This window comes from Bos mutus, chromosome 1, assembly GCF_027580195.1.
Source record: "Bos mutus isolate GX-2022 chromosome 1, NWIPB_WYAK_1.1, whole genome shotgun sequence".
Taxonomy (NCBI): domain Eukaryota; kingdom Metazoa; phylum Chordata; class Mammalia; order Artiodactyla; family Bovidae; genus Bos; species Bos mutus.
Genome location: NC_091617.1, coordinates 153,783,666 through 153,810,535, shown reverse-complemented (window position 1 = coordinate 153,810,535; position 26,870 = coordinate 153,783,666). Strand labels below are relative to the sequence as shown.

The 26,870-nt window shown below is 46.8% G+C and overlaps 1 pseudogene; it reads left to right on the top strand.

The window, feature by feature from the left end:
- The first annotated feature begins 6,126 nt into the window (after nucleotides 1-6,126).
- On the top strand, nucleotides 6,127-14,105 carry LOC138986173 (chloride intracellular channel protein 6-like; annotated as a pseudogene).
- The last annotated feature ends 12,765 nt before the right edge of the window (nucleotides 14,106-26,870 follow it).

Below are 26,870 nucleotides of genomic sequence, written 5' to 3'. Positions count from 1 at the left end.
ACATGACTGAGCAACTAAACGGCAGCAAGTCCTCCCCAGAATGATGGAAACACTGTCCATCATTACTCACTGATTTTCTCTGGATCCCTGGGATGGAGTTGACCACATTAACTGTTTGCCCTCTGGATACCTCCCGCGTTTCTACAGGGACTTTCCTGCACACAAGATGAAAATTCTATTCTTGCCCAGAGAACTCCATGGACAGAGGAACCAGGTGGGCTCTACTGTCCATGGGGTCACAGAGAGTCGGACATGATCAAGCAACTAACACTTTCACTCTCATCTCCTTGGTTGAAAGCCAGTTGTCAGATAGGCGACAGAGTACCTCCAGTTTATTGCCTCTTCCTTTATCTTCCCTCCACCCTAGAACTGTTTTGTGGTTTTTTTTTAATGATTAATTTATTTTGGCTGCACTAGGTCTTCATTGCTGTGTGCAGGTTTTCTCTAGGTGCAGCGAGTGGGGCTACTCTTTGTTGTGGAGCACAGTCCTAGGCGCATGGGCTTCAGTAGCTGCAGCACCTGGGCTCAGTAGTTGTAGCACACAAGCTTAGTTGCTCTGAAGCATGTGGGATCTTCCTGGACCAGGGATCGAACCCCTGTCCCCAGCATTGGCAGGTAGATTCTCATCCATTGTCCCACCAGGGAAGTCCCTCTCCCCCATTGTTTTTTCATGACCTTTACATGGAGTAAGGAAATATGCTTCCTTTGCAGAATGTGTTTACCCTTTAGGCCCTCACAGAATTTTCTAGAAAGAGGGTAGAGACCCCCAAAGGTAGGGATTCAGGTGGTGGGTGCATGACCTGTTCTGGTGGGAGGGTCATCATCCATTTGGCAGGTAGGGTTGGGGGGTGTAGTCCCTCAAAGGCCATGGGGAGTAGGAGTGACTTTAGTGGCAGGTGGGGGTGGTGGTGCTCCTTACATGTTCCTCCAGCCCAGCCTTGGAAAGGTCGTTGGCCAGAAGCAGAAAGCGCTGAAAGGAAATTTAACAAAATGCTCCTCTGCAAATTTTCTAAATGGAGTTAAGTGTGCAAAGAGTAGGTGGGAGTAGGTTCCGGTCTGAAGACCTGCTGACCTTTGTAGTGACATTTGGACCTTTACACCTCAGGCTGTGAGGTGGGAAGTAGGCCCAGGCCAGGACTCAGCAGAATTACCAACATCCTCCAATGCTGCAGACAGGCTCCGGGGCAGACGAAATTTCTCAGAACATGTCAGAGTCACCACTGCTTTTCTTTTGAGAAGGACCATCCTAGTAAGCACTTAGAAACGTTGCATTTCGAAAGGCGGACCTATGAATCTGGCTTATTCAAGTGCTTGGGTCTTCACTGGAAACGAAAAGACACGCTGATCTCTCAAACTGCCTAATTTGATTTTATCAGAAATTTATACATACAAAAGTTTCCCCGTAGGCTGAGAACTCTGCTGAGAAAACTTAGCCCAGAATGTAATTAGCCTGAGAGAATTATCAGCATCGGAAAATAAAACTGCATATGATAAAAGGTCCTAATTATGGCAACGGTGTCAGTTATTCACCCCTAATGCCTGTGTGTTTATCCCATCATCTCATCTGGTAATGACCGTGACCAGGGCGATACTCCCTCGGTGTTGCCCAATAATGGGCGGTGGAGATGGTGTATCTTTGCCTTTATTTTTGCTGGCACATCCTGGCATTGAAGCACATTAAAGTAATAAAATCAGGCAGCAAGGCGTCCTAGTCACACCCACCATGTTCCCGTAACCCCCCTCATTTACAACAGACCGAGACAGAAAAAAAAAATTTTTTTTTTTTTGGAGCAATTTAAGATTAGGCAACACTGGATATGTAAGTCCTCTTTTATGGGCAGTCGAGGCAGCTGGTTGATTCTTCTTCTAAAATGCCTAACAGCCTTCAGACCAGTGCCTCGGTCGGAACAATTCTGTTTGACGATCACATAGGTGGGAAATGTACAAAGACGGCTTCGTCACTGCCTTCTGGGCTGTAGGCGTTGTGCCTTGTGGACCATCATTCCACCTTCCAGGTCCTGTAAAGTCCCAGTTCCAATTCTGGGAAGGAACCTTTTAAGAAGGTGAAGTTTTTACCTGGCTGGATGACACAGGCCATTTTTCGGTTTTAAAAGATGAGTTGCTCCTCCCTTCCTTTTTGTTTCTCCTTAAGAAGGAGCTGCCAGGGTTCAGGAAAAGCTGAGAACAATTTCAAGGGAAAACACTGGCTTGAGTTTGAGACCATGAAAGAGACAGAGCAGTGAGGCAGAGAGACCCGTGAAGGGTAGCTGTTCTCCAGACGCCAAGGTAGAAAGTGGCGCATTCTAGGCACGGGGCTCTTGGTCAAAGTGCAACGGCTCTTGCCCCATTCAGCATAGAGTTATAAGAGGATTCCCAAGGTTAGAGACACAAGAGAGAAGGAGAAACACAATGGCCTGACTCTGCAGAACTTATCTCAGGCTTGACTGAGCTTAGTGTAACCACTATAAAAATAAGAGGTTTAGAAGCTGTGGAACAAGTCGGGACTGGCCAAAATACGTGCTTTTGTGTCCCTGAACGTTCATCTCCTCCTTCGCCCCCTTTTTTGGTGTGACTCTGCCCAAACCTGCAGTGGTTAAGACAGCACCATGATTTAGGAGGGATCCCCAGCAACAAGTCGCTCAGAGTTTTATGAGCTCTGTGCTGATGCTCGCTTCAGGACACAGCCAAGAGGAGACTCAGTTCGGTTCAGTTCATTTGCTCAGTCGTGTCCGACTCTTTGCGACCCCATGAATTGCAGCATGCCAGGCCTCCTTGTCCATCACCAACTCCTGGAGTTTACTCAAACTCATGTCCATTGAGTTGGTGATGCCATCCAGCCATTTCATCCTCAGTTGTCCCCTTCTCCTCCTGCCCCCAATCCCTCCCAGCATCAGAGTCTTTTCCAATGAGTCAACTCTTCACATGAGGTGGCCAAAGTATTCGAGTTTCAGCTTTAGCATCATTCCTTCCAAAGAAATCCCAGGGCTGATCTCCTTCAGAATGGACTATTTGGATCTCCTTGCAGTCCAAGGGACTCTCAAGAGTCTTCTCCAACACCACAGTTCAAAAGCATCAATTCTTTGGCACTCAGCTTTCTTCACAGTCCAACTCTCACATCCATACATGACCACTGTAAAAACCATAGCCTTGACTAGACGGATCTTTGTTGGTAAAGTAATGTCTCTGCTTCTTAATATGCTATCTAGGTTGGTCATAACTTTCCTTCCAAGGAGTAAGCATCTTTTAATTTCATGGCAGCCTTCAAAATGGCCATGAGGCTATGGGTCCCCAGGCGGGGTGTGGCCTCAGGCAACCAGAGAGCCATCTGCAGGGGTCCTAAGTGTCCTTAATCTGTCACAGATCCCAGTCATGTCTGACTCTTTGCCACTCCAAGGACTGCAGCATGCCAGGCTTCTCTGTCCTTCACCATCTCCTGGAATTTGCTCCAACTCATGTCCAGTGAGTCGGTGATGCCATCCAATCATCTCATCCTCTGTTGTCCCTTTCTCCTCCCACCTTAAGTCTTTCCCAGCATCAGGCCCTTTTCCAATGAGTCAGTTCTTCACATCAGGTGGCCAATGTATTGCAGCTTCAGCTTCAGTATCAGTACTTCCAGTGACTATTCAGGGTTGATCTCCTTTAGGATGGACTGATTGGATCTCCTTGCTGTCCAAGGGACTCTCAAGCATCTTCTCTAGCACTACAGTTTTAAAGCATCAATTATTCAGTGCTCAGCCTTCTTTATGGTCCAACTCTCACATCAGTGCATGACTATTGGAAATACCAGGTGGACCTGCTCATAAATGCTAGAGGGGGGAAGGGAGAACTGGAGAAGTTGGAGGGGGTGAAGCCAGTGCTCTGAGCTTAGGGGACTCTGAAGTCACTTATCTGAGTCTATTGGTGCCTCCTCATGTATTTTAAATTCACCCATTATCTTGATACTTATGCAGCTGGATTTATCAGCTAGAAGTTCTTGCAAGAAAGTTGTTAACAACAGATCGTCCACTGGGGTGTGGTTCAAACCATTCTGTCTTATGCATTGACCATAACACTGGGTCTGCCTTATAACTTGTCCAAGGTAGGGCTGAAGCCCTGGACTGCCAGCATGATAGTACCTTGGGAAACTCGTTAAAAATTCAGATCTCTGGACCTCATACAAGACTCACTGAATCTGACTCTATTTTTTAAATTAATACTTTTGCTTCTTTTTTTTTTTTAATTGGAGTAAAACATGCAGTAAAGGAAACAAACCTTAATTAAGACTTTGTCAAAGTGAATATACCCACCATGTAGCCACCACCCAACTCAAGCTATAGAATATTTCCACCACCCTAAGGGCTTCTTCCACCCTTTCTAGACAATGCCCAGCTTCCAAAAGCAACTCCTCTTCTGATTCCCGTCACACAGTTCTCCTGTGTTTGAACTTCACCTACATTGGACTCTCCTAAAGGACTCTTTTGATTCTGGTTTATTTCCCTCCACAGTACATGTGTGAGATCCATCCACACTGTGGTTTGTAGTAATAGCTATTTTTTTTCCTACTGTGGTATGAGTGTATGGTGTAGCTTGTGAGTGTATGGTGTAGTGTATATGGTGTAGTGTGGGGTAGTATATGAGTATGCATGCTAAGTTGCTTCAGTCATGTCTGACCCTTTGTGACCCCATGGACTGTAGCCCGCCAGGCTCTTCTGTCCATGAGATTCTCCAGGCAAGAAGACTGGAGTGGGTTGCCGTGCCCTTCTCCAGGGGATCTTCCAAACCCAGGGATCGAAGCCTCGTCTCCTAAGTCTCTTGCGTTGGCAGGTAGATTCTTCACCACTAGTGACATCTGGGAAGCCCGTATATGAGTATACTACCATTTATTTATTCGTTCTACTCTTGGTGGTGTCTGAGTTGTTTCCAGATTTTGGCTATGACACTAAAGCTGATAAGAATATTCATTTAAGTGCTTTTTGTGCCCCTAACACTCATTTCTCTTGGGAGTGGAATTGCTATGTCATAGCATAAATGCATATTTAGTTTGGGTAAATAACTGCCAAACAGTTTTCCAGAGTAGTTGCACCAATTTGCACTCTCACCAGCAGTGGTTGGGGAGTCCGCTGCTTCATGTTCCTGTCCATAGTTGACATTGTCTGAGCTTTTCATTTTAGCCATTCTGGTAGGTGTGTGGTCAAATCTATTTGTGGTTGTAACTTGCATTGCCCTGCTGGCTAATGATGTTAAGAACCCTTTCACGTGCTTGTTGGACATCTGGGCTTCGTCTTTGTGAAGAGGCTGATCTAGTCTTTTCTAAAACTGAGTTTGGGGTCTCTTATCAACTCTTCATTTGTAGGAACAGCTTGTTATGAACAGCCTCTCCAGGTGGCTTAAGAACTTCATGCCAGAGAACCCCCTCTGAAGAATTTCTTAAGATGTCCAATTTTCTTGAGGCATCCTCTCAACTCCTTTTGAACTGCAGATGCCATAAATGGGCTTCCTGGGCTAAAAATGGCCATTTCTGTCATCGGAGCCCAGCTGACTCCCCTGGTCTTTCCGGCAGCATTTCGTTAGCAGTATAACCTTGTTGGGTGGAGAAAGATGGGAAGAGAAAGAAGAGTTTGGGAACTGCCCCAGGAGGATGAAGTCTACGGCTCCCCTCTCTTCTCTAACATCTGCCTTTCTTTTCTCCTGGAAGCCCTGGTAGGGAGGATGTCTGCTCAGTGTACTTCTGTGCCTCTGTCTGGGGACACGTGTGTGGATGTAACCTGCTCGGGTCATCAGGGAGACATTGTTTCCACCTGTCTTCCTACCTTCCATATCAACTGTGAACAATCTGCTGTCTAAGTACAAGTGCTCCCCCATGGAGGAGGGGACCTAAACATTTTATGGTGTTCCAAGGTCCTAGGACTCATAGGAACCAGCCCTCATTCCAGAGATGGAAATAGTAGAGAATGCTGGGGATCATGTCCCGGTGGGAGAGCCTGCTGGTCTTTTTTTACAAATAATCATCCTGGCAAGAGAGGTGTGTCTCTTCTAACGAGGATCAAGAGATGGAGGGAGGGGAAGAGTATGTCTTTCTTTTTTACCTTTAAGGGGGTTCCCTCTGGCTGCTCTTTCCCTCTGAGAATTGCTATTCAGAGGCCCCGAATGGCAGGAAGTGGTGAGGAGATAGAAGGAAGGCAGAAAGCTCAGCGAGTACGTGTGTCCTCCCTGCCCACACCTCCCACTTGGAGGCTGGGGGAAGGGACCTCAGAAGGCTACTTACAGCATCATCGCTGTTAACATACATTCACCATGATTTTGTGTGCGTGCAGAGTGGAGTCTGGCATTTGTAATTGTGAGGCTGGCTCTGATAAAGATCTCCTCTTCCATTTGCAGGCTGGCTGTGATGGTGAGAGTATTAGAAATTGCCCATTTTCTTAGCGTCTCTTTATGATTCTCTGGCTAAAGGGCATTATATTTAATGTGACAACAGGGGACTTGAAAAGGTAAGACCAGGTTTCTGCAGTAATGAAATAACTATCCCCAATTCCCTATACACACAGGCACATGGAGAGACACCCAGACAGACACATACAGACACACAGCCACAGACATACACAAAGAGATGGAGACACGCATACACACAGACATACAGACACAGTGCATACACAGACACAAACACACAGACACACACAGACACACACATACACACACTCAGAGACACAGAGAGACAGACAGCACAGAGGCACACAGACACACAGACACAGACATACAGACACAGTGCATACACAGACCCAAACACAGACACAAACACACAGACACACACATACACACACTCAGAGACACACAGAGGCACACAGACACACAGACACAGACATACAGACACACACACACAGACACACACACAGACACACACACAGACACACACACACACACACACACACACACACACACACACACAGACACAAACACACAGACACACACATACACACACTCAGAGACACACAGAGACAGACAGCACAGAGGCACACAGACACACAGACACGGACATACAGACACAGGTGCATACACAGACCCAAACACAGACACAAACACACAGACACACACATACACACACATAGGCACAGAGGCACACAGACACACAGACACAGGCATGTGTACACGCGGACACACACACACAGATGGAGACATGCATACACACAGACATACAGACACAGGCGCATACATAGACCCAAATGCAGACACAGACACACACATACACACACTCAGACAGACATGCACAGAGGCACAGAGAGACACAGACACACAGGCGCACGCACACACACACAGAGATGGAGACACCCATACACATAGACATACAGACACAGGTGCATACACAGACATACACACATACACACACACAGACAGAGACACATAGAGGCAGACACGCACAGAGGCACTGAGAGACACAGACACACAGGCGCGTGTGTACACACACACACACGCATACACACAGAGATGGAGACACACACACACAGACACACAGACACAGGTGCATACATAGACCCAAACACAGACACAAACACAGACACACACATAGACACACTCAGACAGAGACACACAGAGACAGACACACACAGCAACACAGACACATAGGCATGCGCACATGCACACACACACACACAGAAATGGAGACGCTCATACACACAGACATACAAACACAAACACAGACACGCACAGACGGAGACACAGAGACAGAAACACACAGGCACACGATGCACACTCCTAGGACCCATGGGCCCTGTCCTGGGTATGTCCACCCTGGGTCAGGACCCTGGATTGGAGAGGGCATACGTGGGCCACGAAGTCATTACAGGATGGGGTCAGAGGTAACCCGGAAGGAGGAGGAGGAGGGGAACTGGGAGGAGGCTGCCCGCCCAGTGACTGGTCAGCCGTGACCCTCTGCAGAGCCTGCCTGGGCCCCGCTCCTGGCTGATAACACTGGGGAGGGTTAACTTTTCAGCCCTGTCTCCAGATAAAGGGCCACACTTTCCTTGCTAGTAGGACAGTTTGTAAACTCCCGGTTGCCTTTGAAATTCTCAAGGGTGGTTTCTCTTCCCCTGGTGTGTGTATGTGTGGATGGGTGGGGGCACGTGGTTAAGCCTTGGCAATGATCCCAACCCTGGCACTGCCCTCCCCCGCTGCCCAGGAAGCCCACGGACCTGCAGAACTTGGCTCCTGGCACCAACCCACCTTTCATGACTCTTGATGGTAAAGTCAAGACAGACGTGAGTAAGATCGAGGAGTTCTTAGAGGAGAAACTGGCTCCCCCGAGGTGGGCCTCGTCAAAACCAGTGTTGGCAACTTGGTTGTCACTTTTCCCCGTTCACAGACAGTTCTAAAGCTCCAACACTGTGTGTTGGCTTTCTGTGGCCATGGTGCTTACCTCCTGAGCTGTACCTGTGGTGTGCCACAGGAAACGCAGTGAGATTAGAAGCCCTGAGTCTAGGTGGCTGGGATTTCGCTGCTCTGCACCTGCCATTTGGCAATTAGGGTTTGATGGCAGGAAGTGGGGAGGAAGTGGGCCGATGTCAAGTGGGTGGCCTGTTTCTGCTGGCCTGTTGGGAGCATATGTTACACACAGCATTGCAGCAGGGTGGGCCTTAAGGGAACCCTCTAGTTCATCATCTTTATTTCAGGAGGAAGAGAACAAAGACCAGCAAGGCTAGGGGGCCCTCCGTCCCAGGAAGAAAACGGTCCATCCAGTGCTTTACTCCTGGATGGTGTTGCTCCCAACTTTCAAGATGGAAAGATTAGGAAAACATTTAAGGAGCAGTTTTCATTTTTATATCTGCTCAGAGAAAGTCATTTCTTCCCTTCCTGCTTTGTATTCTCCCAACTCAAACATTGCTGATCTGTGATACTCTCGCTTTGAACTTTTCAAGGTACCTAAGCTGGGGACCCAACACCCTGAATCTAACTCTGCCAGAAATGACGTGTTTGCCAAGTTCTCAGCATTTATAAAAAACACCAAGAAGGATGCAAACGAGAGAGTCCCTCCCATCTTCCTGTTTTCTCCATGGACCTCCATTCCGCCTCTGGTGTGGCTTCTTATAAGATGTGGGGAATTCTGCCTCACTGCACAGTGGGGAGGGACCTGTGTATAGAAATAAGGAAAAAGTACCTCCCACTCTGAGCCTGCACATGGGTTTCAGGGACTAAGTGCTTTTCTAGAGATTGTCCAGAAAAGGACATTTTTAGGAGAAAATCATCACCACCAGTGATTCCTTGCTCTCCCATGGAATTCAGGGTGAATGAACCTTCTGTTGGTGCTTCCTTCATTATGTGATTTTCACAAAGATTTTTTTTTAATTTTTAATTAAAAAAATTTTTTTGGTTACATTGTGTGGCATATGGGATCTAAGTTCCCTGACTCTGAATTGGAAATGCAAAGCCTTTTTTAGTTTATTTATTTTTAGTGGAATATAATTGCTTTACCATATTGTGTTGGTTTTTGCCATACATCAACATGAATCAGCCATAGGTTACACCCGACCCTCCCTCTTGAGCCTCCCTCCCACCTCCCACCCCATCCCACCTGGAAAGCACAAGTCTTAACCATTCAGTTCGGTTCAGTCACTCAGTCACATCTGACTCTTTGCGACCCCATGGGCTGCAGCACGCCAGGCCTCCCTGTCCTTCACTGTCTCCTGGAGTTTACTCAAACTCATGTCCATTGAGTAGGTGATGCCATCCAGCCATCTCATCCTCTGTCGTCCCCTTCTCCTCCTGATTTCAATCTTTCCCAGCGTCAGGGTCTTGTCCAATGAGTCAGCTCTTCGCATCACTTGGCCAAAGTATTGGAACTTTAGCATCAGTCCTCTCAATGAATATTCAAGATTGATTTCCTTTTGGATTGCCTGGTTGAATCTCCTTGCAGTACAAGGGACTCTCAAGAGTCTTCTCCAACACCACAGTCCAAAAGCATACGTTCTTTGGCACTCAGCTTTCTTTACAGTCCAACTCTCACATCCATACATGACTTATGGAAAAACCATAGCTTTGACTATATGCATATTTGTTGGCAAAGTGATGTCTTTGCTTTTTAATAAGCTGTCTAGGTTTGTCATAGCTTTCCAAGTATTTGTCCCCCCAAATTCGTATATAAGTTAGACCCAAGTCTTAACTCCTGATACCTCAAAACTGACCTTATTTGGAAATAGAGTTTTTGCAGATGTAATTAGTTAAGATGAGATCATGTTAATTGATTAGGAGCAGTATAATGGGCCCCAATTTTCCTCTATTGCAAAGAAATAGAGGAAAACAACAGAATGGGAAAGACTAGAGATCTCTTCAAGAAAATTAGAGATACCAAGGGAACATTTCATGCAAAGATGGGCTCGATAAAGGACAGAAATGGTATGGACCTAACAGAAGCAGAAGATATTAAGAAGAGGTGGCAAGAATACACAGAAGAACTGTACAAAAAAGATCTTCACGACCAAGATAATCACGATGGTGTGATCACTCACCTAGAGCCAGACATCCTGGAATGTGAAGTCAAGTGGGCCTTAGAAAGCATCACTACGAACAAAGCTAGTGGAGATGATGGAATTCCAGTTGAGCCATTTCAAATCCTGAAAGATGATGCTGTGAAAGTGCTGCACTCAATATGCCAGCAAATTTGGAAAACTCAGCAGTGGCCACAGGACTGGAAAAGGTCAGTTTTCATTACAATCCCAAAGAAAGGCAATGCCAAAGAATGCTCAAACTACCGCACAATTGCATTCATCTCACATGCTAGTAAAGTAATGCTCAAAACTCTCCAAGCCAGGCTTCAGCAATACGTGAACCATGAACTTCCCGATGTTCAAACTGGTTTTAGAAAAGGCAGAGGAACCAGAGATCAAATTGCCAACATCTGCTGGATCATGGAAAAAGCTAGAGAGTTCCAGAAAAAACATCTATTTCTGTTTTATTGACTATGCCAAAGCCTTTGACTGTGTGGATCACAATAAACTGTGGAAAATTCTGAAAGAGATGGGAATACCAGACCGCCTGACCTGCCTCTTGAGAAATCTGTATGCAGGTCAGGAAGCAACAGTTAGAACTGGACATGAAACAACAGACTGGTTCCAAACAGGAAAAGGAGTTCGTCAAGGCTGTATATTGTCACCCTGTTTATTTAACTTTTATGCAGAGTACATCATGAGAAACGCTGGACTGGAAGAAGCACAAGCTGGAATCAAGATTGCCGGGAGAAATATCAATAACCTCAGATATGCAGATGACACCACCCTTATGACAGAAAGTGAAGAGGAACTAAAAAGCCTCTTGATCAAAGTGAAAGTGGAGAGTGAAAAAGCTGGCTTAAAGCTCAACATTCAGAAAACAAAGATCATGGCATCTGGTCCTATCACTTCATGGGAAATAGATGGGGAAACAGTGGACACAGTGTCAGACTTTATTTTGGGGGGCTCCAAAATCACTGCAGATGGTGATTGCAGCCATGAAATTAAAAGAAGCTTACTCCTTGGAAAGAAAGTTGTGACCAACCTAGATAGCATATTCAAAAGCAGAGATACTACTTTGCCAACAAAGGTCCATCTAGTCAAGGCTATGGTTTTTCCAGTGATCATGTATGGATGTGAGAGTTGGACTGTGAAGAAGGCTGAGCACCGAAGAATTGATGCTTTTGAACTGTGGTGTTGGAGAAGACTCTTGAGAGTCCCTTGGACTGCAAGGAGATTCAACCAGTCCATTCTGAAGGAGATCAGCCCTGGGATTTCTTTGGAAGGAATGATGCTAAAGCTGAAACTCCAGTACTTTGGCCACCTCATGTGAAGAGTTGACTCATTGGAAAAGACTCTGATGCTGGGAGGGATTGGGGGCAGGAGGAGAAGGGGACGACAGAGGATGAGATGGTTGGATGGCACCACTGACTCACTGGACATGAGTCTGAGTGAACTCCGGGAGTTGGTGATGGACAGGGAGGCCTGGCATGCTGCAATTCATGGGGTGGCAAAGAGTCGGACATGACTGAGCAACTGAACTGAACTGAACTGAATGGGCCCGTAATCCAACATGACAGATGTTCTTATAAATGGGAATTTGGATCCAGAGACACCAACACAGGGAAAGTTCCAGGTGGAGACTGGAGCTGTGCTCCCATGAGCCAGAAACAGGGAGAGACCTGGAACGGATCCTTCCCTGGAGGCTTCAGAGCAAGCCCGGCCCTGCTGACACCGTGATCTTGGACTCTGGGGCCTCCAGGAGTGTGGGAGAAGACATTTCTGTTGTTTCAAGCCACCCACAGTTGTAGTACTTTGTTAAGGCAACCCCAGGGAACTCATACTACCTACAAGAGTATACACCCTCCTTTGTGATGAATTCCCAGTGACACCCTCCAGCCAGAGGAGACATCGCACACCACTGTGTTTTCATGATATCCATTCTTAGCTACCCCATTCTTAAGTAAGTAAGTGAAGTCGCTCAGTCGTGTCCGACTCTTTGCGACCCCGTGGACTGTAGCCTACCAGGTTCCTCCATCCATGGGATTCTACAGGCAAGAATACTGGAGCAGGTTGCCATTTCCTTCTCCAGGGGATCTTCCTGACCCAGGGATTGAACCCAGGTCTCCCACATTGCAGGCAGACGCTTTAACCTCTGAGGCACCTGGGAAGACATCCACTGTTTCCTTGAGAATAAGGATTTTTCAGTTCATGAATCTGCTCTCTGTACACGGTAGACCCACAGTGAAATGATCCTTTCAGGGGCAGAATGATGGAAATCCACAGGTGTAACATACCCAGGTACTTGGGGTTTCAGGAGGTGAGGTTCAGCAAATAGGAAAAAGAGGGCACTTCAAAGTGATCCTGGCACAATCTAAACTAAAGATCCAGCCTGAAAACCTTTGAAAATGAAAGTGTTAGTCACTTCAGATCAGATCAGATCAGCTGCTCAGTCGTGTCCGACTCTTTGCAACCCCATGAATCGCAGCATGCCAGGCCTCCCTGTCCACCACCAACTCCCGGAGTTCACTGAGACTCACGTCCATCGAGTCAGTGATTGACTCCAGCCATCTCATCCTCTGTCGTCCCCTTCTCCTCCTGCCCCCAGTGCCTCCCAGCATCAGAGTCTTTCCCAATGAGTCAACTCTTCACATGAGGTGGCCAAAGTACTGGAGTTTCAGCTTTAGCATCGTTCCTTCCAAAGAACACCCAGGGCTGATCTCCTTCAGAATGGACTGGTCGGATCTCCTTGCAGTCCAAGGGACTCTCAAGAGTCTTCTCCAACACCTGGATCCCATGGATTGTCTCCTCTGCTCATGGGATTCTCTAGGCAAGAATACTGGAGTGAGTTGTCATGTCTTTCTCCAGGGGATCTTCCTGACCCAGGAATTGAACCCAGGTCTCCTGAATTGCAGGCAGACTCTTTACCATCTGAGCCATCTGAATCTTTAGGCACCAAATAACCCAGCAGCAGAACACAGGCAGAGAAAACTACTAGAATGACAAAGAGAAATCCACCAGATTACAGAGCAAGCTCAGGGCTTCCCTGGTGGCTCAGATGGTAAAGAATCTGCACAGGAGATTTGGGTTCAATCCTTGGGTAAAGAAGATCCCCTGGAGAAGGAAATAGTGGCCCACTCCAGTATTATTGCCAGGGAAATCTCATGGACAGAGGTGGGCTACAGTCCATGGGGTCACAAAAGAGCTGGACATGACTGAGCGACTAGACAATAAAGCAAATTCATGCCAGTGGGTCACGAGGACTATCTGTGATGAATGGGTGGGCATGGTTGTGTAGCACCTCTGTTTTGAGTCCCATGCTCAGTATGCCCCCTGCAAACTCATATTGCAATTTGGGCAGCTTGAATGGCTGTAGGACGACATGGGAACTTGAGAAAGAACATATTACACGCCTCAGAAGAATGGATTGTCTGATGTAACTACCTACGTTTGTGGGTTTTCCCTTTCTGACTGTTTCCTCTTCGATTTCAGATCATGGCCAAGAGATACAGAGATTTTGAATTTCCTTCTGAAATGACTGGCATCTGGAGGTACTTGAACAATGCGTATGCTCGGGATGAATTCACAAACACATGTCCTGCTGACCAGGAGATTGAACACGCATATTCAGATGTTGCCAAAAGAATGAAGTGAAGCCAGACTGTTTTCTGTTTCCTTTCTCAGCTGTGTGAGCTAGACTATGGAAAGAGTGTCTCCTTTGCCTTTCCTTCCCAGTAACCATCCTTTGCAAAATAATGCTCCTACTTTAGTAATGTGGATACCATAGCATGATCCACTCAACAGGAAATTATTCCTAGCCTTGTAATTTGTCAGCTCACTTGTGTATCTGAATAATACCAGTTGTTATACACTCCAATTGTCTGGTTTATGCTCATTTATATCTTTGGCATTCCAGGACCTTGTAATCCATGATATTTAGGGCATGAGTTTTGCAGTTTAAGTTTCAAAGCAAATAATGCTTGGATTCAAGCCTTATCTATTATTAACCTCCTTTATCTTTTTAAAAAATGTGTTTTTCTGTGATAGTTTTCATAATCATGCATAGCCTTCTGCTCTAAAATGGTAGTTTAACTTTTTTAAAACAAAATTATTTTTATAATTACAAAGTGATACTCGCTTGTTTTAATATTTGAAACGAAGTCAGAAGGTATAAAAAAAGAAAGACAAAAGTCACCTAGAATTTCGCTACACTTAGATAACTGCTGATAATGTATTGGTGAGTATGTTCCAAGTGTTCAGACTCTTTCACACATACGCATTCAAATCACATATAATTTCCTGCCTCTGTGGTATTGTGTTAGTTTATTTTCAAGGACTGGTGAAGGGACCCCCTCCCCCCCACCGTCCCCGCCTTGGTAATACCTTGTTGGTCAGCCCTAGAGGACCTAAAACAGAAAGATTTGGCACCACAGAGCTCAAGAGGGCGCTTGTAGCCAAGTTTCAGAGGGATGGATAACCTCAGGGTCCACAGAGACGCATGGACCTGCGAAGACCAGCGGGACCGGAAACTGTGGGGGGGGTGGCCAGCTCGACCGGAAGCTGTGTTCCTGCCTCCATGATGCCTCTGCCCCTGGTTCCAGGGAAGGCACGGAGGAGAGTGCCTTTCTGTGTTTCTCCTTCTGGCTTCCTTTTGGGGGGCCTTCTCTTGCTCCCTCCCTCTCAGACACTACACCTGCAGGAGGACTCTGAACGTCATCTGTGTTTCAGAACCTCCCTGCCCCCTGTTGCAACATAGACCAAGCACATCTCGATTCTTAAGATGGCGTCACACCCAACTCTTCCACCATGATGTTGTGTTGGGGTAGCCTGGGTCCTGCTGTTTCTCTGCTCTCTCTAGCGTCATTTTGAGGTCAGGCAGGGAAAATCCAGGGAGATTAAATTCTTGGTGACTCCTCTTGGGCAGTTCTGGTAAATAGGCAAGCTGGGGAGGAAGTGGAAAGTACTGAGTCAAAAGAGTGTTCTGGTTCATCTGACTTCCCCTCCCCCACTCCTGAGCCAGCCTCACAGCAGCAGCTGTGTGGGGGGGCTGGGTTCCTACTCAAGGCTTGGGGGACAGAATGGAAGATTCCCCACGCTCATCTAGACTCCCAGGGCTCCAGCGTCACCAGCCAGGCGTTGTCCATTTGACATTGGCACACACCTTCCAGAAAACTCGCTTGTGGAGTTGGAGGCAGCATGTGATAGATGTTAAAAACTCGTTAGGAAAAAAGTATACACCTGCTCACTGGGCGATTCATTTGGAAAAAAAGGAAGATGCATTAACATTCTGAAATTTCTGGGATTTAGAAAAAGATGTCTACTAAGAGGTGCAAAGCACTTCAAAGGGTGGCCACTTTCTCTTTCCTCTTACTGGATGCTATGGTTTAACCAGGGGCAGCCAAACCCCAGCCCTCCACTTGCTTAGTTAGCCATTTATTTTAGGAAGTTGTATCTGCCATGTTTCGCCGTGATTCCTGTTTCATATCTGTTTAGGGGTCAGATTCCGAAGATGAGTTTTACCATGTTACATTAAACTTAGTAAATGAATTGACTACCTGACATTATTAGTGCCAAGTTCGTATTTTTAGAGGTTAAAACAATCTACATAAACCCTTTGTGCCTTACAAATTAAACGAATTATGAAAATATTTATCTGGAACCAATATATTTAATTTTTCTTCATTTTACTTTGCATCTTCCACTGAGACTGTGTGTGTGTGTGTGTGTGTGTGTGTGTGTGTGTATTGCTTCACCCGATCTTTGCCTGATGGGAAAAGATGGGGAGTAAGTCACAGGATGTGATTTGCCCCAGGACACACACCACTAACATGACCCTGACCCACATCATTCTAGGGATAACCCTACATTACACTTCTCTTTAAAATAAAAAGGTAGGATGGGATTTCCCTGCTGGTCCAGTGGTTAAGAGTCTGCCTTCCAATAGAGGGGACACGGGTTTGATCCTTGGTTGGGAAGCTAAGATCCCACAAGTTGCCAGGCAACTAGACCCACTCACCACAACTACTGAACCTGAGTGACACAACTGGAGAAGCGCATGCACCTCAACAAAGACACAGCACAGCCAAAGTAATAATAATAAGATGGAATAGGAGTTAATACTTACAGAACTTTGAAGGGGGACCCCCACTGAGAAAGTGAATGGAAATGGGCTTCCTTTAAAATGATGAGAGTGGGACTTCCCTGGTGGTCCAGTGATTAACACTCTGTGCTTTCACTGCAGGGAGTGCAGATTCCATCCCTGGTTGGGCAACTGGCATCCCTCAGGCAGTGCAGTCAAAGAAATAATAATAGTAAAATTGCAAGAGCAACTTTAAACTAGAAAGTAGTGCTGTTGTTCAGTCACTAAGTCATGTCTGAATCTATGACCCCACAGGCTGCAGCACACCAGTCTCCCCTGTCCATCAACTCCCCGAGCTTGCTCAAGCTCATGTCCATTGAGTTGATGATGCCATCCAACCATCTCATCCTCTGTCGTCCCCTCCTTCTCCTGCCTCAGTCTTTTCCAGCATCGGGATCTTTTCCAATGAGTCAGATCTTTGAATCAGGTGGCCAAAATATTGGAGCTTCAGCATCAGACCTTCCAATGAATGTTCAGGGTTGACTTCCTTTAGGATTGACTGGTTATCAGTAGTTAAATTAAAAATTATCTGTATTAGAATTGTGACCCACAAAGACATTTTAACAGAGCCTTAAAGAGGTCTGAAAAAACACAAGTGACCTGTCCTTGCCCAGGTGGCTGAAATATAGGCCTTGCAGATGGCTCCAGTTTTAAGTATAGTTGTAGGAAATCTGGTTCCTGGCACTCTCCCCTCTCAGGGACCCCACCCCCACACCTCCTTCGAAGGCCCCTCAAAAGCTGTTCGTGTGCAGGCAGGTGAAAAATATTCCAGGGTTGTTCACTTGCCTTAAAGTCTTCTCCAGGCATGGTTTTTTAAAACAAAATGCATTTGTTCTTCCAAACATACCATATGTGTGTGTTAGTCACTCAGTCATGTCCAACTCTGTGACCCCATGGACTATAGGCTGCCAGTCTCCTCTGTCCATGGAATTCTCCAGGCAAGAATACTGGAGTGGGTTGCAATTCCCTTTTCCAGGGGATCTTCCCCACCCAGGGATCAAACACAGGTCTTCTGCATCGCAGGCAGACTCCACCATCTGTCACCAGGGATGCAAATACAAGTTGTGAGAGCAGCCCTCCTTTGAGGGTCATCCTGGGAAGGTTCTTGCTCTAAGGAGATTCTGTTCTTGCTTTTAGTTCCCCTAGAGGCTGGACTCATTGGAAAAGACTGATGCTGGGAGGGATTGGGGGCAGGAGGAGAAGGGGACGACAGAGGATGAGATGGCTGGATGGCATCACTGACTTGATGGACGTGAGTCTGAGTGAACTCCGGGAGTTGGTGATGGACAGGGAGGCCTGACGTGCTGCGATTCATGGGGTCGCAAAGAGTAGGACACGACTGAGCGACTGATCTGATCTGATCAGAGACTGGACAGTTCAGAAAAAAATTAGCTTTACTTCTGAACACAGAATCTCCAAGTGTAGGCTGAAAAAGAATGTGAGTGCCACAAAGGTGTACTTTCTGAGCATGGTCCAGCAAACAGGGATGCAATGATAGGATTTAGCCCAGGACTGAACCTTCTGAGACCAGAGGTCTCAACAGGTTACCTGTGAACTACGGGACTATCCCCAGAAGTTGAGTGTATGCCCAAGCCCTGACAGACACAAATGCATATTCTACATCATACACACTCAGGTACATACACACTCACATACATTCACACACACACACACACACTGACAACATGGTCACAGAACTCTTTCACACATGTTCAAATGTTAGAAGAAACACTGACTGTAACCGCCCACCTTGGCCAGGTACCACAGTAACCATCTGCTTGAGATATTTTATCACAGGAGGTCCTGGTGAGGAACACAGAACTAACAAGCCACCACCAATTGGAAGAATTCAGGCAAGGTCAAAAGGAGACACCACATGTCTGACCACCTCCCAGAATCCTTTTTGCTGGCGTCCATCTTGGCTGAACAATGTGTGCGCCACGAGCAAGGACTCTGAGTAAGAATGATTGGCCAAAGACAACCCAGAAACTAATCCTATCACCATAAAATCCAAGACTGTGAGTCATGTGGCAGAGCAGTTTTCCTGGGTCCCCCTATCCTGCTGCTCTCCATTGGAGCACCCCTTCCCAATAAAATCTCGTGCTTAGTCAGCACATGTGTTCTCTTTGGACAATTCATTTCTGAGTGTTAGACTCAGAAATGCAAACGAGAGCCCACTCTCAGGCCCTGGAAGGGATCCTCCATCCTGCAACACAAACACACTAACACATTCACACACATCCCCATAGACACACACAAGCATACTCATTCAATACAGTCACACACACTCACCCGGTACTCATGTCCCCACATATGTGCGTGTGCACACACACACACACAATCTGTAAGGTGAGGTCCAGGCTCCTTCCTCTCCTCCTTCAATCACTTACCAGAAACACACTCTTGGCAACATTCCGCCCATTTCTCCTTCCCCACCTCCAGTGGTTCACTATTAGGCTTTGGAAAAAAAAAAAATCTTTCTTTTACAGTTAAGAGAACCAAGGTGTGCATCATCCCAAGAACATGTAATTCACAAAACCCTGGCTGCTTAAGGTAGATCAGTTAGAGTATGTTTGTTCACGTTATAGTTCTGAATTTTTTCTGGAAGCCCACGAAACTGACACAAAAACTGAGTTTAGCTGCAGCTAGCGCTTCCCTGGTAGCTCAGACTGTAAAGCATCTGCCTGCAATGCAGGAGACCTGGGCTTGATCCCTGGGTTGGGAAGATCCCCTGGAGAAGGGCATGGAAACCCACTCTAATATTCTGGCCTGGAGAATTCCATGGACACAGGAGCCTGGCAGGCGACAATCCATGGGTCACAAAGAGTCGGACATGACTGGGCGAATTTCACACACACAAAATGCCCAGGGTTGAGGTTTGTGGCCTTGGGGAGAGGCCCAGAGCCCAGACCTGTGCTGAGCCCCGGGCAGTGGTATCCAATCCGGCTGTTTCTGGTTGTGTGCACGTGTGCTAAGTCGATTCAGTTGTGTCCAACTCTGTGCGACCCTAGGACTGCAGCTTGCCAGGCTCCTCTGTCTATGGAATTCTCCAGGCAAGGATACTGGAGTGGGTTGCCATGCTGTCCTCCAGGAGATCTTCCCAACCCTGGGATCAAACCTGCATGTCTTATGTCTCCTGCATTGGCAGGCAGGTTCTTTACCACTCTCGCCACCTGGGAAGCCCTGTTTCTGGTCATACCATATGCCAAAGTATTTGACCGGTACATAGGAGTCTTTGAAACACTTGCACATAATATCCCAACAGTGTGGACTACACTTAAAAGAAGCAAAAGAATCACACAAGTTATTCTACCAAGGTTATTTGCTTCTTGTTTTTTAAACCTTTGACAAGGTGGAGGTGTAGAGGCCTGTTTGTGGGGTTCCTTTTCCTACTGATCTTGGGCTCTCTAAAGATTGGAGCCAAGAGGAAAGAGAAATGGATTAGGGAGGCGCCTAGAATTCTAGGAGAGACAGAGCAACAGGATCTGTCTTGCCTCCATCATAATTGTTCAACTTTCATTTGTTTGCAGCTCACTGGTCCCAAAAGAGAGTGCTGTTTGAAAGAAAATCTAAGGGTTATTTGGTGGTGGTTCAGGTGTTGAGCAGGCCATTTTGGTGCATATTTTGGCATTTTTTTTCTGACTAAATCAAGGGAAAAAAGAATTTGTTTTATTGGGTGTGATACCAGAATACACAAAAATTAAAAAGAAGTAAGAAAAATGTGCCTTGCTTTTATAAACTGTGCAGTGATAATGACAAAATAGAACAGCACCAGAAAGATGCCTAAGAACACGTGTAATAGGAACCAAATGGCTGAGTGGGCAATGTGCACACTCTCCCAGGTTCCTGAGGCGATGCCACCACGAATGATGTAACAGTGACCAAGTGCGTTTGGGGAGCACTTTACAAAGCCTGGGCCAGTTTGTGGTTCCATAGGTCATGGGTGTGCATCGGAAATTGAGGAGGAGATGGTGACCACAGCAAGGTGGCTTCCATCTTGCCTCATGGTCCTTGAGGGGCTTTACTGCCTTCTCTTCCAGGTGGCGCTAGTGGTAAAGAACCCACCTGCCATCACAGGAGACAAAAGAGATGTGAGTTCAATTTCTGGTTTGGAAAGATCCCTTGGAGGAGGGCATGGCAACCCACTCCAGTATTCTTGCCTGGAGAATTCCATGGACAGAGGAGTCTGGTGGACTATAGTCCATAGGGTCGCAAAGAGTCTGACACGACTGAAGAGACTTAGCATGCACACGTGCACTATCATGAGTGGGGCATGCTGGCCACCATGGTGACGTTGTTCTGTCAACTCTGGGGGCCTTGTACCATTTGGATAGAGCGAGACGTTCCAGTCAGAGAATCAGAAGCTGGGTGGTAGCAATGAATGGATGGGAATGGGAAGCAGTGGGGAGTGGCTGAAGTTTGTCTGCCTCAAGTTTCTCATCTGAAAACTAAGTGGTGGGCTTGATTGATGGGTTTCAACCTTTACTGCATTTTAGAATCAACTGACTAGCCTTGATCATTATAAATGCCTAAAGCATGCCTCAGATCAACCGAATCAGAATCTCTGGGTTTGGGCTTGGACATTGGCGTTTTCAAAGCTCTCTTGGGAAGATTCTCTTATGCAACAGGGATTAACAGCCACAGGTCAGATGCTCTCTGAAGTTATTTCCAGCATTTATTGTCAATGTTTGGGTCCTGGGTTACACAGTCCTGGGGGGTGGGCGGTGAGGGGTAGAAGGAATGGAGGGGGTTGTCCATACTCAATAGAGTAGTGTATGCTCTACACTCAGGACAGTTGGCTGAGCCAGCCACACGAAAAGTGAAACTGAAAGTCGCTCAGTGGTGTCCAACTCTTTGCAACCACATGGACTATACAATCCATGGAATCCTCCAGGCCAGAATACTGGAGTGTGTAGCCTTTCCCTTCTCCAGGGGATCTTTCCAACCCAGGAATCGAACCCAGTCTCCTGCATTGCAGATGGATTCTTTACCAGCTGAGCTACAAGGGAAGCCCAGTATACTATTCACCCAGTGGTTAAATGGTGACCTCTCCAAACTGGTCCACTCAGGATCTCATAACTTGAACTTACTTGGAAATAGATTCTTTGTAGATATAATTACTTACATTATGATGAGGTCATATTGGATTAGGAAGGGCCCTAAATCCAAAGTGGCTAATGTTATTTTAAGAGGAGAAGATGCAGAGACATTCACAAAGGGAAGAGGCCATGTGAAGATGGAGGAAGATGCTGTAGAGGGCTTGCAACAAGCTGGGGGTCATCAAAGATAGCTGGAGACCCCAGAAGCCAGAAGAGGCAAGGAGGTGTCTCCCCATAAAACCTTCAGAGGGAGCATGGCTCTGCCCACACTTCGATCTCAGATTTTCAGCCTCCAGAGCAGTAAGAGTAAATTTCCATCCGCTCTTCTAAGCCACCCACTCGGCAGTACTCTGACTACAGCCACAGGAAACCTATCCACCTGGTGAGTTTTGGATCTCAGAATGGCTGAGCCATGTGGTCATGGCTTAGCGACTCTAAATCTGATGGCACAGCTAAGCAGAGAGGCAGTTGGGCTTCTCAGGAGAGCTGATGTCACTCTCCCAGCTGAGGGAGAGGGCCAGGTACAGACAGTGCAGTGCAGTTCAGCCGTTCAGTCGTGTCCAACTCTCTGCAACCCCATGGACTGCAGCACTCCAGGCTTCTCTGTCCATCACCAACTCCTGGATCTTGCTCACACTCATGTCCATCGAGTCGGTGATGCCACCAATCTCAGCTTCTGTTGTCCCCTTCTCCTTCGGCCTTCAATTTTTCCCAGGGTCTTTTCCAATGAGTCACCTCTTTGCATCATACGGCCAAAGTATTGGAGCTTCAGCTTCAGCATCAGTCCTTCCAATGAATATTCAGGACTGATTTCCTTTAGGATCCTATAGTGAATCCTATAGAATTCACTGGTTCTTGCAGTCCAAGGGACTCTCAAGAGTCTTCTCCAACACCACAGTTCAAAAACATCAAGGCTTCGGTGCTCAGCTTTCTTTACGGTCCAACTCTCGCATCCATACATGACCACTGGAAAAACCGTAGCTTTGACTAGATGGACCTTTGTGCAGGCAGAGCTGGGTCTATTTGAGAGAGATGGTGATTTAACCAACAGGCAACACCATGGTCATTTTGCTCTACAGCAGAGGTGACAAGATGGGAAATTGTTGAAAGTCCTGAGTTTTGGTCCTGCCCCTGCTGCTTCTGGATGTGGGACTTTGGGAAAGGCATTTAACCTCCCAGCACCTCTGTTTCCTCATCTGCCAAAGGCAGGGATTGGATGACATAATCTTCCAGGTCTTTTCCAACTATTGAGTTGTAAACCCTGAGCCAGGAAGGCAGTTAAGTTCCAGTTATAATGCTTGGGAACTGCCCCCCAGCTCAGACCACTGTCATGCTCCCTACAGCCTTTGCTCCAAATCTGGGTTTCAAGTTCAGATCCATTTAGCTTCTTGCTTTATAGGGATTTTTGGTGAACAATTGCTTTCTGGTGTAGCCATTCCCCAAATTTAAGATACCTGTGTGGTCTGACTAAATTAGCAATATCTTGCAATTGCATTTGGCTTCCCAAATAGCTCAGCTGGTAAGGAATCTGCCTGCGATGCAGGAGATGTGGGTTCGATTCCTGGGTCAGGAAGATCCCCAAAAGGAGAAAATGGCTGTCTGCTCCAAAATTGTTGCCTGGAAAATCCCATGGACAGAGGAGCCTGGCAGGCTACAGTTCATGGGGTCACAAAGAGTTGCACACGACTGAGAGACTGAACACAGCAATTGCAAGTATCTATTAGCAATCAGGGTTCCCTTGTGGCTCAGAAGGTAAAGAGTCTGCCTGCAGTGTGGGAGACCTGGGTTCGATCCTTGGATCGGGAAGATCCCTGGAGAAGGAAATGGCAACCCACTCCAGTATTCTTGCCTGGAGAATCCCTATGGAGAGAGGAGCCTGGTGGGCAACAGTCCATAGGGTCACAAAGAGTTGGACATGACTGAGCAACTTCACTTTTTTCTTTTTTAGCAATCATATGCTCCTATAATATGAAGGAAAGATTAATCCCCGCAAGGGGTCTGATAAGTTTCCTTTTCTCAGAATGCCTTCCACATGGTGCATCAGACCTTCAATAACCCAGGCAGCCAGGTGTAGAGACTGGAGGAGCACTCTCCAGCCCCCTCCCAGCCCCCAACATGCATCACTCTGCTTTGCTCACATGTAAAACAAGCCCTGAATTTGAACACTCACCTTGACAGGGAAAAGTGGGAACAGGAAACATGGAAATGGAGAAATGATGGTGAAAATGTGAGCACAGGTTCTCTCTGCAGTTCCTAGGATGATGTATACCCATCTTTTGGTATCTACGAGTGGGGCAGGGGATGGGTTCCAGAAATCCCACAGGTATGGAAATCTCAGATGTTCAAGTTCCTTACATAAAAAGGCATTGTAGAGTTGTCCCTCCATATCTGAAGGTTTCATATCGGTAGATTCAACCAACCATGGATTGAACCCACTGATGTGGAGGGCCTGCTATATTAGTCTTTTGGCAACCTAACAATTAGCACAGTCTTCAGGGCTTAACTGATGGCTCAGTGGGTAGAGAATCTGCCTGCAAGGCAGGAGACACAGGAGATGTGGGTTCAATCCTTGGACTGGGAAGATCCCCTAGAGAAGGAAAATGGTAACCAATTCCAGCATTCTTGCATGAAAAATTCCATGGACAGAGGAGTCTGGTGGGCTACAGCCCAAAGCGTTGTACAGAGTTGGACATGACTGAGCAACTAAGCATGCACACACACGCAGGGTTTAACACAGCATACGTTTATCGTCTCATTGGTTCCACGGATCAAGGGTCCCTGCAAAGCATAGCTGGATTCTTGGCTCAGGGTTTCACAGGTTGGAATCTAGGTGTCAGCTGGGGCTATGACTCTTCTCTGAGGCTCAGGGTTCATGTCTAAGATACTGGCTGTTGGCAGAATTTGGTTCCTTGCAGTCACAAGAGTGGGTTCTTCAGTCACAACGCCCTCTCCTTAAGGTGCCAGTTTGCCTCACGGCCAATAGAAGAATGTCTCTGCTGTTTCATGTCTCTCTGACGTCTTCTATCCCTGACCTCCAGTCCCTTTTTACAAGGCTCATCTGATTAGGTCAGGCCCACCCAGAATACTCTCCTTTGGAATTACAATCAACTGATGAAGTCAGGCCCACAGAGGATATGTCCCTAGTTAAAATGACAAGAAGGTCCGATGAAACATGCAAAATCCTTTTGTCATTGCCTTATAATGTAATCCAACCACAGGGGTGATATTCCATCATATCACAGGTCCTGTCCAGGACCAGGGGGTTACATTGGGCAGGGACACCAAGGTCTGGGGATCCTCGGGGCCATCTTTGGATTCTCCAGTTCCAGATGAGTTTGGGGCCATCTGTAATGGCCATGCCATAGGAAGTCTGCCTCACCATACAAAACTCACGGGCTGAGGTCAGCTGAGACGGCCGGTATGGGTGTCACACCATAGCACCAAGCGTCTGCTGCCTGTGTTCTTGGCAGGCTGCCCTGAGACACTTTCACTTCTAATTGTTAGTCTTTGGCACCCGGGGAACAAGGAGGTTTGGCATTTCCGTGAAGTGCTCTGACTTGATTCCCAGGTTCCTCTGACAAAGCAGGAGTTTGTTGACTTTCAGTCCTGGCAGCAAATGTGCCTATTTACTGAGGCTCTCGCCAAAGGGTGGGGAGACGGGGTGGAGCAGGAGGAAAAGAGTCCTCTGCTGCTGGTCAATGCAGGGCTTTGTTACGGTTTTGCTCCATGGTGTACAGGTGACCAAGCGTCCCACGTATGAGGCAGAGAGCTTCCCTCCCCATCCCCACTCTGCATTCAGTCCAAAAGCCAGCTGTAAAGATGAAAAATAAGGAGGGGGGTAAAAAGGCCCCCGTTTCTCCTGTGGTAGGAGAAGCTATCTTTAGAAAGAAGCAAAGGGTCTGAGAGAAGCTGCACCGAGTGTGGCAAAGCAGAACAAAAGATGCCCTTCTTCTCTGTTCTCCTGGAGTTTCATCCTGTGTTATTTGTTGGTGACTGCTGAATGGTTTTGCGTCTTGATACAGGTGTTATTGTCTGTGCGTCTCAGGGATTCTCCAAGACAGGCTAACTTTCCAGTGACAAGAGATGTGAGGAAATGGTTTGCTTTCTCTCATGCGTTTTGTAAGACATTTGGGAGTCATGGGCCCATGGACTTGAAGCCCCAGGAAAGTGAAATCTCTGACAAGATAAGAATGCTGAGTTGGGCAGTGAGGTACAAGTGTAACTCTGGGCTTGTGTGCACACAGAATTAAAGGAGCTCTTCTTGCCCACTGGAGGGTCACGGACCAGAGCTTGCGGGGCTGGAACCCTGGTCCTCAGGTCTAGAGAGGAACCTGGCCTCTGTTATCTCCAGGTGCTTTTAGCAGTAAAATGCTCAGATTCTCTACAGCATGCAGTCTTCATTCGGCCTGTGTAGCTATGACTTTCATAACAAAGAAAAGTGAAAGTGTTAGTCACTCAGGTGTGTCTGACTCTTTGCAACCCCATGGACTGTAGCCCACCAGTCTCCTCTGTCCATAGAATTTTCCAGGCAAGAATACTGGAGTGGGTTGTCATGGCCTTCTACCAAGGGTCTTCCCAACCCAGGGATCAAACTTGTGTCTCCTGCATTCATAAGAAGCCACTGAATCATGACTATCTCACTGTGGGAAGAGCTGGAAGGTTACAGTTTCCAAGTTTGGGTTAGTTTGTTTGTTTGCCCTAGGGGATCATCTCCTCGTGAGAGGTGTCAAATAACACGGTGTCACAATTTAAAAAAACAAAAAAAAACAAACAAAAAACAAATTTAAAAGCTTTTAACTATTCATTCCTGTATTTTCATGTTCTAGGAACAGAATGATTTTTTTTTCTCCTTTGGAGAAAGATTCAGTACAAACCATCAAGGCATGTTGATTCTGTTCTCAGCAGTTATCTGATTCAGTCATATCAAATGAGATAAAAGCAGTTTCCCTGGTAAGAGATGAATATACAGTTTCAACCACAATATGCCTGCATAGACAAAATGATTTCTATCTTTACTAATAAATGCATCTTTTGAGGCCCCTGGGCTTCCCTGAGAATGTAGTCTTTCAGGAGAAACATCTTCCCACTGTGTCATCAGGACCAGACCCCAGAAATGCTCTCCATGAACACAGCAGAGATTTGCCTCCTCTGTGTCAAACGCTTCCAAGAGTAACAATCTCT